At 44.8% G+C, this 12,560-nt stretch overlaps 1 protein-coding gene across 6 annotated transcripts in view; it reads left to right on the top strand.

The window, feature by feature from the left end:
- The window catches only part of LYPD6B (LY6/PLAUR domain containing 6B), a 198,170-nt gene that overhangs the window by 125,553 nt on the left and 60,057 nt on the right, over nt 1–12,560 (top strand). For 3 of the 6 annotated variants that reach the window (XM_066280155.1, XM_066280150.1, XM_066280151.1), the window contains one exon: nt 6,119–6,183. The exons of the other annotated variants lie outside the window; for them this stretch is intronic. The gene's annotated coding sequence lies outside the window, so the exon portion shown is untranslated. The remainder of the gene's footprint in view (nt 1–6,118; nt 6,184–12,560) is intronic. 6 annotated transcript variants of the gene reach the window in all.

The raw sequence follows: 12,560 nt of genomic DNA, 5'->3' as shown, positions 1-12,560 counted from the left end.
CCAGGACTTTCACATGCCAGGCCAATGCTCTACCACTGAGCCAACCAAATAGGCTGAAAATGTTTTTGAGGGTGTGCGTGTGCATCAGAAAGGCTTGCATGAATGTAACACAACTTGGAGGGTCATAATGATTGCCACAGGTAAAATTTTAGTGCCCCTTATCCACTTCGAGAATGTGTATGACTGATGCCCTGGGAAGAAGTATTGAATAATTATTTGGGACAGAGAACTGAGTGCTTCTTATTGGGTTGGGGGTGGGATTCCTGATTAGGTTAATTTTAGATCCTTTGTCTTAGCAACATAGTTTCAGTCAGAAATGTCTGCTGTTTTAGAGGTAATGGATTCCTTACCTATATACTAAACAGAGCAATCTTCCCAGTATTCATTTTGTTTTTATCTAGGAGAAACTCTTGCTCTTGAAAAAAAGATAGTCTTAAACAATATACAGAAGGAACTCTAGACTAAATTCTCTGTAATTTTTCATAGCAGTTTTGATATTTAGATGACATGTTCCCAGCTAACTGAACACCAAACTAGTGAATGAACTTCCACTAATCCGTGTGCTAACCATTCGGGGTGACCACGAGGTCTTCTCAGCTGAGAGCTGCATGCTGAACAGAGGGGCCTGCGTTCTCTATGGCTCTTGATTTTGCTTGCCGTTCTCTTGTCCGTGTGCAAAAGTGATGGTTTTTCATCAGCTTCCTGGGGACATCTTTTGATGACTCACATGGGCTTCTGTGTGTATTCAGGTGGCAGTGGCATCTCCCTCCCGTGCCATGGACTCTTTTATTCTCTCTGAAGATAAAAACCAGAGAGTAGTGTAGCTTCTTGCTTTCTCTTTCAACCGTCCAGTTGTCTTGGTGCGGAGGAGCTGTGTTTGTCTTCAGGCCCATGTTTCCACAGAGAAGGCTGGTTACCTTATTTCTGTGCTCAAGGAAGGAAGAGCTTGTGGGTGGCAAGCAGGCAGGGGGAGACGTGCGTTTCCAGCTGATTTCACCGGTGTGTTATCTGCAGGGGTGGGAAGCAGGGCTCCCAGTAGCGCAGTCGCTCTGACTCTGCCTCAGCTGTTTGGCTAGAAGCTTATTACCACTGGGCTGGGGGTCAAGAAGGCTACTTCAGCTTTAGGCACCAAGACAGGAACAGTTCTAGTGACACTGGCCAGATAGTGGGCATGTTCTTATCTCCCTTCAGCTTTGAATATGAAGAACATTAATTAAGATTGTTGGGGAGATTCACCTGGCCCTTAGGGAAGAAATTAAAGAGACTTGTTTGCTGGCTGCTGCCACTGATTCTGAAATGAAGCGTTATATAATTAACTGGTTCCTGGTGGAGTAGCTTTTCTGCCTCTTATACATAGTTCTTAGAATAAAGTTAGTATTAAAAAAAATCAAACTTTTCACATTATAAATATTTGATAATTACTTGTTGAATCAATTACATAAAAATTGATTCCAGGATAAACATAATGTGGTGTGTACTTGCAATGGAGTATTATTCGGGCATAGAAAGGAATGGAATTCTGATACATGATACAACAGGGATGAGCCTTGAAAACATTATGCTTAGTGAACTATGGACACAAAGGGACAAATGGATGATTCATTTATATGCAGCAAATATTCAGATAGGCAAAGTCATAGAGACAGAAAGCAGAATAGTGCTTATCGGGACCTGAGGGAAGAGGGTAATGGGGACTTAGTGTTTAGTGGGGACACAGGTTCTGTTTGAGATGACGACAAAGTTTTGGAAGTGGGTAGTGATGATAGTTGCATAATATTGCAAATGTACTTAATGCCACTTAACTGTACACTTAAAATGTTCAATGGTGAATTTTATATTATGTGTATTTTGCCATAAAAATGTTTTAAAAATTGATTCCAATTCAGGAAGGATATATGACTTCTCCAAACGTAGAAACTTAGAAGTAAGCCTGCGCTTCTAAACCTTCAGAGGGCAGTTTTCCTGTGGCTCTGCCCCTAGCCGGCAACAGAGAAAACCTTGACTCTAGACTGTTGCCAGAGACCAAAGTCTCAGCTGTAGCCTGATTCTACCTAGCTTCTTGTTGGGAGAGATGATAATATTTCTACGTAATATCTCTGAGGATATGGAGTTCACTTATTCTTCCAGAAATTTTCAGTGTGATCCCTGGATCAAGCCAGATTATCTGATTGCTCTGTGCTTAGGGTGTCATTTTGGCCTTGAGAATCACTTCCATGAGCCATGGAAGCAATAAAAAGCAAGGAGGAGACTCGCTGCTGTATTCACGTAGAGGCACTATTACTATGACTTTGCCTCCTGACCTCCCAGTGTGGGTGGTAAAGGATCCTTTAAGAATTTACCCAAGGAAGAGAAGGTTAACATTTTGGGAGAAATTTCTCTACGATAAGAAAAAGCTAACACTCTTGAGAAGTGTGTAAATTGTATTATCTTAAAGTCAGTGTGTTTATCTTGTGACGGTTTTCTCTTTGCTTTGGCCACTAGGATGCTCAGGACCTGATTTATGAATTTTATCAAGTAATAGTTTGTGCTTTATAATATACATTTCTATGGACTAATTTTTCCTCATACTCTTGTAGACTCTTTTTGTTATGTTGTCTTCTTTATGTGGTATACATACTGTACACAAGTTTTTGACCTTTGATGGTTTATCAGTCAACATTCTCTGGAGAACCCTGATGAATAGGGTGTGTGTGTGTAATGCTGGTGGCTGAGGCCAGGCAGGTTCACATTGGATTCGGGCAGATGGTAGAAAAACTGTGGAGCTGGAAGGGGTTGGGCCATTCTGTTTAATGAAGTCTCACAACGACGGACAAGCACACAGGCAAGGGAAACTGACTCTCAGGCAAACAAACAGCAAAATGGCCCCTCACAATGGTGGGCAGACAATCCACACATTTGCTGAGCGCAAGCCCATAGCCTTATATAGGCCATACACATGCGGCACTGCCATGCGCTCATGCACCAATCAGGCCAAGTGCTTGCAGCCGGTAAACCTGTGAGCAAGCCTAACACAGCTGCCCCACATTCCACCCATTTAGGGTTGCTTGTTTCACAGTCTATACAACAGGAAACAGAGACTATAGCCAAAGTTACACAATAATTACAATAACTACAAAGGTGCCCTCTACTATGTCTCCCTGAGCACTTGGCCCAGGGTGTCACCCGGAGGCCCACCTCTAACTCCCTACCCCATGGTAGGTGGGAGAACCTGTATAGTCCAGGGCTGTGTTCATGAAAACCATAAAGTGTCCCTAGTTCACCTCTGCAACTGGATGAGAACCGGTGCAAGAGGGCCTCCACTAGTGCCGTGAGCCCCCCATCAGGGTCTCTCACAGTACTGTCCATGAGCGATGTGTCCATCCATCAAGGGAGCCAATGTCCCCCTCTGGTCACAGTCCATGATAGACAGCCCAGCTGTCTGTGCTAATCACCAAGGTAAAGGTCCAGTACAGGCAACTAGCCATATGGTTCTTTATTAACAGGCCTCAGCACCTTTCCATAGTGTGCTGTCCGTTGCCACAAGCTCCATCCAAACCCCTCAACAAACTTATAGGACCCGGCGGGGTCAAACACATTCAAGGCCTGTGTCGCCTTAACAGTTCTCTTAGCTGCTGCTGCTGTAAAAAAAAAAAAAAAAAAAAAGCACCTATTCTCTTCTAATGCCAACACCTGCTGCACATTAGGAGGGGACCAGTGGATTGCCAATTTCACATGGGGCCTCTGGCCCCCACCTGTCCCTGTCGGATGGGTCCCTCACCCTTCCCCCAGTTCAAACTGGGACAGTGGGTCTTGGGGATCCTGTAACCTGAACGCCAGCCATTTTCCTGGCCGATGCTGGGGTCAACGCTTCCCCTGCTTTTTCAGTGGCTGGAACCTGTTTTGTCTCAAGTTGCCACCAAAGCTCTAACAAGATTTTATTAGACTTGCCATCTAATTTCTCTCTATCTGCCCCGGCCACATTCAAATCCCCCCACATCTGTGTTTGCTAACTTTCACAGGCCCATTTCTCATGTCAGTTGAGGGGGCAGGGAGCACAGGCAGCAGCCCTCACAGCCTTAGGTTCCTTCCTGTTCTGGACAGCATGGAGCATCCACCCCTATGTCCTGCAGCCACACCAAGCAGGCTGCCAGGGGCTCAGCAGGTTTCTGCCTGAATTTCACCCCCAACTCTGACAGCTCTGCCCGGGTGTAGGGCTGGACCACAGAGTGCTCCACTACCTCAGGAGGAGGCTGTGGCTGCCCCTGAGAGACTCTTGGCTGCTGGGCCTTTACCTTCTTGGAGATCACTGGCTGGGCTCCGAGTCTGCAGACGGCAGTTGCAGCCTGAGCCTCCCCCTCAGAAGAGTGGGAAACGCCTGTTCCCGCTGACTCAGAGCCACTCCACTGGCAGTAATGCAGCTCCATCTTCTGCACCCACTTTGGCTCCTGTGGCTGCCGGCTCTCATCCTAAAGCTAACTCTCGAGTTCTTAAACCCACAGCTGTTTCTCCAACAACCATTGCTGCCAACGTTCAGCTTCCAGGGCAAACTGCAACTCATGAATCCGTAACTCTTTGTCCAGAGACCGCTCCAGTTCCAGGCACTGTTGGCACTCAGCCTGCATCTCACACTGCAGCTCTCAGACCCGGTTGGCCTCCTTCTCCAGTGCTTGTTCTGGTTCACACTGTCAATGGTGCTCAGTATGCAGCTCATCTTGGGGCTTTCGACCTCTCTCAGCTTCTTGCACAGAGCTCTTGGTTTCTTCTCGCAGGATTGTAAAAAACACTCAGCCCACGGTCCCCACCAGGACAGCCACCGGGAACAGCCACTCTTCTATTCCACCCCTCAAGGGTGTCAATGGCTCCATACTCATCTGCTCCGAATCCTGCCCACTACGCCAGATGTAATGCTAGTGGCAAGGCCAGGCGAGTTCACACTGGACTCGGGCAGATGGTAGAAGAAACTGCGGAGCTGGACAGGGTTGGGCCATTCTGTTTAATAGAGTCTCACTACAGCAGACAAGCACACAGGGAGGGGAAATTATTTCTCAGGCAAAGAAACAGCAAGACTGGCCCCTCACAGTGGCAGACAGGCAATCTGCCATCTGCAATCCTGAGCACGAGCACCCATGACCTTATATAGGCCATACACACGTGGCACTGCCACGTGCTCACACACGAATCAGGCAAAGTGCTTATACCTGGTAACCCCGCAAGCAAGCCTAGCACAGCTGCCCCACTGACAGTGATGTTTGTTTTAAGGAATTGACTCACATGAGTGTGGAGGCTAGCAGGTTTGAAATTTGCAGGGCAGGCCAGCAGGTTGGAGACTCAAGAGGGAATCAATTTTTCCTCTTAAGGCCTCAGCTGATCTGATGAGGTCCTCTCATATTATGGTGGGTAATCTACTTTACTCAAAATTCACTAATTTTAATGTTAATCACTTCTAAAATCAATCCTTTCAGCAACATCGAGATGTGTTTAACCAAACAATTGGGTATCATAACCCAGCCCAATTGATTAAACGTGTAAAATTAACCATCATAGATAGGGATTAAATATATAATAAAGTTTTTAAAAACTGGACATAATCGTTACTTGTCCTTAACATTTGCTTATTTGAATGCATGTAGATAACGTTTCCAGTTCCCTCCCACCTCCTCATCTAGGTTCAAGTCTCATGTTGTCATGATTTCATCACCTGGTAGGGCTGTCTTCCAAAGCCGGGTTGGCTACATGGCATAGAGCCTGCACTGTGTGTGGATGTGTTGACTGTGTGAATGTGCTGACCTGCCAGCACACCCTGCTATTTGTTAGTGTTACAGAGTTCTGCCAGCTGCTTGCTAAACAGCCATTTTTGTAGAGGGACGTGATGAGGTACATGATTTCACCAGTTATTACCATTCCCAACTAGAAGGGGCCCAGGTGCATGTTAATAAAACATTAGCTCACTCTCTCTGTAAACTGAACAGCATTACCTGACCTGATTCCGGGGATTTCATGCATTTGATATTGTTCAATTGGTTATATTGCTGCTGTTCTACTCTGCAAGGTTGTCAAACATCCGGAGATCTGCCTTTTGTGAGAAAACATTCCAGCTGTTCAGGAATGTAACTCAACTTATCTTTTTTTTCTTTGGTAGACTGGTAGTTACTTCCTTTGGGCACAGTTGGCGAGGAGTCTGACAGCCACACTGTCTGTCTTAAGGTAAGGATGGAAGTGATTACAGATGGCCTTTGGCATTTCATCCGGAAGCTTTGGGCCGGCTTGTGAGGGATCTGCATGTGCTCTTGAATGTCTTGGGACTCTGTCTTTAGCCCATCTCCTTGGAAGTGTGCCAGGTGTTCTCTCCCATTCCAACCCTTTGCTGCTCCCTGGAGTCCGGGCATTTCCAATCCTGGTTTTGGCTTTAGTTCCATTTCTAGTGAACCCAAGGAGGGCGTCTCTGTACCCAGGCAGTGATCAGCAGATCAAAAACTTTTCTGCTTCCCACATAATATACTAATTTGGTCCATTAAGAGAGAACCTTCTAGGGTAATGGTCCCAGTCACAGGGGTGAGAATATCTGGGGAGGGGAAGCAATGCTCAGAAGTGTTTCTGTCAGCTGAAATAAGTTGCTCATTCTACTTAGTAAGTGCATGTTCTGATTAGATCATTGAGCATTTGTAATTACAGGATATTCAAATGTTAAGGACTAGAAAATATTTCTTGATCCCAAACAGGATGAGAGTGTTAACTCTAACAGAGAAGAGGCAACAGCATTGATGTGGGCACATTTAAAGTTGTCTTTTACTAATGACCACTTTTTATTTCATTTCGCCCTTTTGGTTCAGGTATGGTCCTTAATGCACAGGCTGAGCAGGTTTGATTGTTAGGCACGTCTCCATTTTCCATTTTCCCCGTGAAAACACTGAATCTGAAATCTGGTTTTCTGAGGGCTGGCTGCAGAGACCAAGAATTGTCTTTTTGTAGCTCCAGAGACCTCAGCCTGGTCTGCGAAGTAGCCTGCCTGGTGTGGGTGCAGCTCCCAGAGTAGAGGCTCCCTGCCCTGCACGCAGACCTCCCACCTTGCAGCTGATGGTGAAGGAGTCCGCCTCCAAAGGAAGTTGTCTGAGATTATGTGCTGATGGGGCCTGGGCCATGTTTACCTTCCTGTTTCTTGTCTAAAGAGCAGCTTGAATTATTAGTACCTGTGTTTGTTAATGCTAATTATGTGTTTCAAGTACAAAGCAGTATTCTGTAGACATCTACTAAGATGCTTTTTTACTGCTTGCCTTTTTTTAAAGGATGATATTGTACTACCCTAATTAAGTCCAAGAAAACAAGTAGGAATCTGTATGTTATCATCAGTTTTACCCCTCAGGGAATACTGGGTGGTATGTGAGTTGTTACCTCAGCTTAAGAGTCTGCAGTGAATGAACCTGAAGTGTGTGGAGATCAGAGCAGTGATGGTCCAGCAATGAGACCTCTGGAGAGCACTGGGCGATCATCCAAAGCAAGGAGACTTTAATGCCTTTTTAGTTATAGCTTTCAAAAGTGTCAGGAACATCATCATCATCATCATGATAGTCACAATAATAATGCTAACAATGGTAATTAAAAAGTAACTCTAATATTAACCGTCTCGTCTCTGTCACCACAACCATGACCGCTAACATTTATTGGCTCCTACTTCCTGCTAGGCCCGAAGCTAAGCATATTATTTGCATTATTCTTTCCTAATCTGCACAGCATCCCTAGGAGGAAGGCCCTATGAATATCCACCTTTTACAGTTGAGGAAACAGGTTTAAAGTGATTAGGTAAGTTGCTCAAAGTAAACCAGCCATGCTAGAAAGGGGCAGAATGGGTGTAACTGACTCACCAGCCCACTCTGGGGTGGACCGCACTGCAACTTCAACCACATGCGGATGTTTGTGGCGACGGTCCACTCAGCCTTCACATTTGCCCCTGCTCTGGTGCTCTTTGTCCTCTGGCCACTTTCCATTGACATTCTGCAATGATGCAGTCAGAACATTAAAAATATATATAAGTAGTTCAAGATTGTGAAAGAATATTTGGCGTATAGAGAATATAATGAAGATTAAAAACCACCCAGCTAAAATTTTTTTTTAATTTATTTTTAGTAAGAGAGGAAGGGAGAGAGAGACAGAGAGACAGATACAGAAACATCAAGCTATTCCTGTAAGTGCCCTGATCCGGATTGAACTGGCACCTCCTGGGCTTTGGGATGAAGCTCTGACCAACCAAGCTATCCAGCCAGGGCTCCCCAGTTTTAAAAGACGCCAACTCTCTAAGTCATGGACAGGTGAATGTGCCTGGCCCCTGTGCACAGTGTGTTCACATAGTTACTATATGTTTAAGTTTTGAATTTTAAATGTAACAAGTATTTTCCTGTCCCTTTGCTTTCACAGGCCTATTTTAATGGCCACTGTGTATGGTTAGAGGGCTCTTAAATTTATTCCACAAGAGATTGTATCCTTGCATTGCTCCCCTATGAGGAGTCCAGAGCTTCTGCTCACTGTATTGGGTAGCCAATTTCTTTCTGAGACAATTATGGGGGTTGCAATTATGGGGTGTCTATGCCCCTCACATTGTAAATACCTTGTATCTTAAGTGGGGCTTGGCAGGGGTCCTACTGGCCTGGCTCCCGGAGATTCCAGTGTGGCTCTGCACACCTTCCCTTTGGGAAAGTCCCTTCAGTTTGCATCTTCATCTGTGTACTATGTATGTCTAGTTGTGACATCTTAGGACAAGCGGTGCAGGCCACCAGCCATGAAAACTGAGTACATCCAGTACATGGCTGGAGGAAAAAGATAAACAACCATTAGAATTGTAGCAATATTTTCCATAGAACTCTATGTACCCAACATCCAGGAAGCCCTACCCTAGAGACTTAGCCAAGAATAAAGTCAGCTAATTGCACCTCTCCTGCCCCTGTAAACATTGCTTGCTTGCTCAGCCTAGATAGCCACCCTATAAAAAGGAGCCATTTTAGAAGCTCGGGGCTGCAGTGCTCCCTTGCGTGGGTTGCCTGCAGTCCCTGCACAGATTTGCAATAAAACTTATAAAATTCACTTTGGGTTTGCTGTGTCTGTCTCCTGGGATGTAACATATGGAGGCCCCAGCGAGATTGGCCGTGTAAGACCCCTCCTCACGGAGTGGGCTGCAGCAGACGTTGGTAGCTGGCCAGCCTCCAGCTGTTGCCGTTTGGAAACTGAATTTGGCTGATTTGAAACATTTGGAGTCTCGAGACTGTTTGGTAAGGAAGCTTCCTCTTTGAATATTTGGAAACAGAGCTCTGGTTAGAAAAGGGTATAGTGGAGCAGGCAGGACACCACTTGATTTCTTCCCACCCAGTCAGTCGGGGAATGCAGAACGCTGCCTTCTCCCTTTTGGTTTCGGTTTAGAAGTTTTGTTTGTTTCATGTGCATACTTGGTTTGTTTGTCTGCTTCACCCATTGCTTCCTCACAGGATTCCTTCGAGAGTCAAGAGCCATGGGTCAGGGGCAATCTGCTGCCCTAACGCCTCTTCAGTGCTTGCTTGATAACTTTTCTGATTTCTCTCTCAGGGCACGAGACTATGGGACTCCTGTTGATTCCGCCACGTTGCGGACTCTTTGTGAACTAGAATGGCCAACCTTTGTTGTAGGGTGGCCCTCGGGGGGCACCTTCAATTTACCCACACTCTTTGCTGTCAGGGCAAATGTCTGTTGGGTCCTGCACCCTGACCAGATGCCATATATAGATGTGTGGACTGACATAGCCACGGGAAGACCAGGTTATGTTAAGAAATTTTTTAAGAACTATATTAAAGGAAATTCATAAACAAGCCCACAAATTATAGGAACTAACTAAAGACATAAGAGAGTGCTGAAGGAAGTATAGAGTAGAAACTAGTTTCAGATATTCAGATATTCAGCTACTGACCCAAAGAAATTTTACCCATTTAGAAAATAAAGGGTAAGAATTAATATTAAGAAGATACATTGAGAACTCTCTGTAAATTAAAATGGCCAACTTAAGAGCAGACTGGCCAAACCAGGGATTGCTAGACCCATAGAAAACATAGAGAGTCTAGTGTACTATCACCAGCACCCACCCACAGGCAGGTGGCACAGTCAGTATGCAGCTCAGTACGGCAGCAGAGGTAGAGAAAGAAAAGGCAGCCAGGCTGCAGCTGGCTGCAGGAGAAGCGGCAGAGAAAAGGAGAAGCGGCAGGCTCCCCTCACAGTTTCGGGCACCTGCCCCTCCCCCTTGGGCACCGGGAATCCCATGCACCCTGATTCCCTTATAGTGTATATAACAAAGAAACCTCTTTCTTAGCTCAAGGGCTGAGCCACTGCTTGGTCAGGCAAAAGGTAACAGTGCAGTAAGCTAGAGGCTATCATCACCTTGCTACAGCCCCCTGCCCTCCTCTGCTTGGGCTCTGGGGAATCCCCACCTCCTACCTGGAGCCAGACCCGAGGAGAAGATCTAGGGAATACGGCCCCTTCTAAACCCACTGCTTTAGCCATAATAGTCAAGAATTATAAGAAAAAGGTCCTCAGGGAATTATAGGGTTACTATGTCCCTGAGGAAATTTAGGACCTTAAGTAAACTAGCATACCCCACTGTTAAGAAAATAAGTTTATAAAGTTGTGTTTTTTTAGTTTACTACCCCGACCCCTATAATGACTTAATGTTGTAAAGCTCTATAGGTCAAAAAGAGGGTTAGCATCTCTTTGCCAGCTGGGAAGCCACAAAAATAGTAACTACATTTTGACCATTCCTTATTTTTCTCTGAAAATCAGTAGTTCATTAGGGATAGTAGTTTATAATCTTTTATTGTGAATCATACTAAATTTGTACTAATAATAAAGCATATAGAATTGTATAGTCTGTCAAATACAAAGACTTCCTTTTTGTACCAAAGATCTGTTGTTATAAAAAAAAAAACATTTTCTGTGTTAGAAATGTATATGTTATTTCAACAGTCTTTTGTTAATTCTCCTTTTCATTTGCTATTTCATAGCCTGTAATGTTAAAATTTTAGTTTAAATATTAGGGGATGTGTAACACTAGTCAGCTCTGGAATTCCATGAAATCAGGAGCTTTCTGAACTCTCTTGGTTTATAACCTGATCAGTTCTAACTGGTGCAGCAGTTTTGGTGGGGCTCAGCTGGCTTACTCGGGGAATTTAGTTTTTCAAGATGATCAGACCTATAAACTCTTCAAAGGTGAAGTGTCTTAGTTACTTTTCTATACTTGTTGTCATCCCCACTTCTATGCCTGCTACCAACTTTCTCCCCACGCCCATGCACCCACAGAGTAGACAGTGCAAAGTACGTGCTCAACAAACCTGTGATGAACAAGCACATACGCATGACAGAAGCTTCTGGTCTTGGTCTAAGAACCTTTAGCACTATGTGTGATCTCACTTACCAAATTAATAAGATTGGTTCATTTAGATGTGGTGACTTTGTTTATAGTAGACAAGGACTTTAAGCCTCCAAAATCTCTCATAGCATATTTCAGAATGATTTTCCTACCAAGCTGATTACCAGTTATTCCTGCATGTTACCCATAAGAGAACACTGATCTATGGAACTCAGTATTTTCTTTTCCTGTGTTATGTGTAGTGTGGGTTTATTTGCTTAGGTCATAGAAAAATCAAAGCTTAAAATTTATTATTTTCTTACTGTGAAAAGCAGAAAAAATGAAGGCATTTTGGGCTTCCTGAATTCTTGGAGTCACATACCTGGGCTGTGGGGATTTAATGTCTGGTTCTGACTGGCTCCCCCTGAATCTCACCTGGTGATGCTGACCTTGAATTGGTTTGATCCTGTCTTGAAGGTAGCTACCCACTTCTTTGTGCAATATTTAAGACCCATGGTATTAAGCTACTTCCAAGGAGGCCAAATCTTGCCATTTCTGGCTCTGTAGTTATCACAGACAAAAAAGAACAAAATGTGTGTTTCCACACCATCCCCCTCTGCAAAGACCTAATTTGGCACGTACCATGATGGCACAGAAAGCTTGCTTCCATCTCCGTAGATTTGATCATTAATTAATCTTAGCTTTTTCCCAAGCTAATATACTGACAGCGGTGGGTGACTTCTAGGTGGGTGAAATGAGAGCTTGGAAGCACCGTGTGGTGGTTGGTGAACCTCCTGGCAAAGATGCAAGTGGCTGGTTTCCTGGTGTGTGTGTGTGTGTGTGTGTGTGTGTGTGTGTGTGTGTGTGTGTGTTTGAAATGCTGCTGGTAACAAAGCTCATTTGTTTAGGGCTCTGTAGCAGTTATCTCTTGTTGCATAATAATAAACCACCCCAAACTTAGTGTTTTAATAAACCACTGTTTTATTAGCTCATGATTCTGTGGGTCAGCAATTTGGGCTGGGCTCTGGCAGTCTCCCTTGGGGTCACTCATGCTGGTGCCTGGGAGGCGGCTGATCTAGGAGATGGCAGCTGGGATAACTCATCTCCATCATTTGTTTTTATCCTGCAAGAGGCTAGCACAAGCTCCTTCATATGACAGTGCTGTCCAGCAAAAGGACAAGAGTGGAAAGTGTACTTTCTATTGGTCAAAGAAAGGGCCAGCTCATGG

Source organism: Saccopteryx bilineata, chromosome 5, assembly GCF_036850765.1.
Source record: "Saccopteryx bilineata isolate mSacBil1 chromosome 5, mSacBil1_pri_phased_curated, whole genome shotgun sequence".
Classification (NCBI taxonomy): Eukaryota; Metazoa; Chordata; class Mammalia; order Chiroptera; family Emballonuridae; genus Saccopteryx; species Saccopteryx bilineata.
The sequence above is the reverse complement of the archived record's forward strand: the minus strand, read 5'-3'. Positions and strand labels throughout refer to the sequence as shown.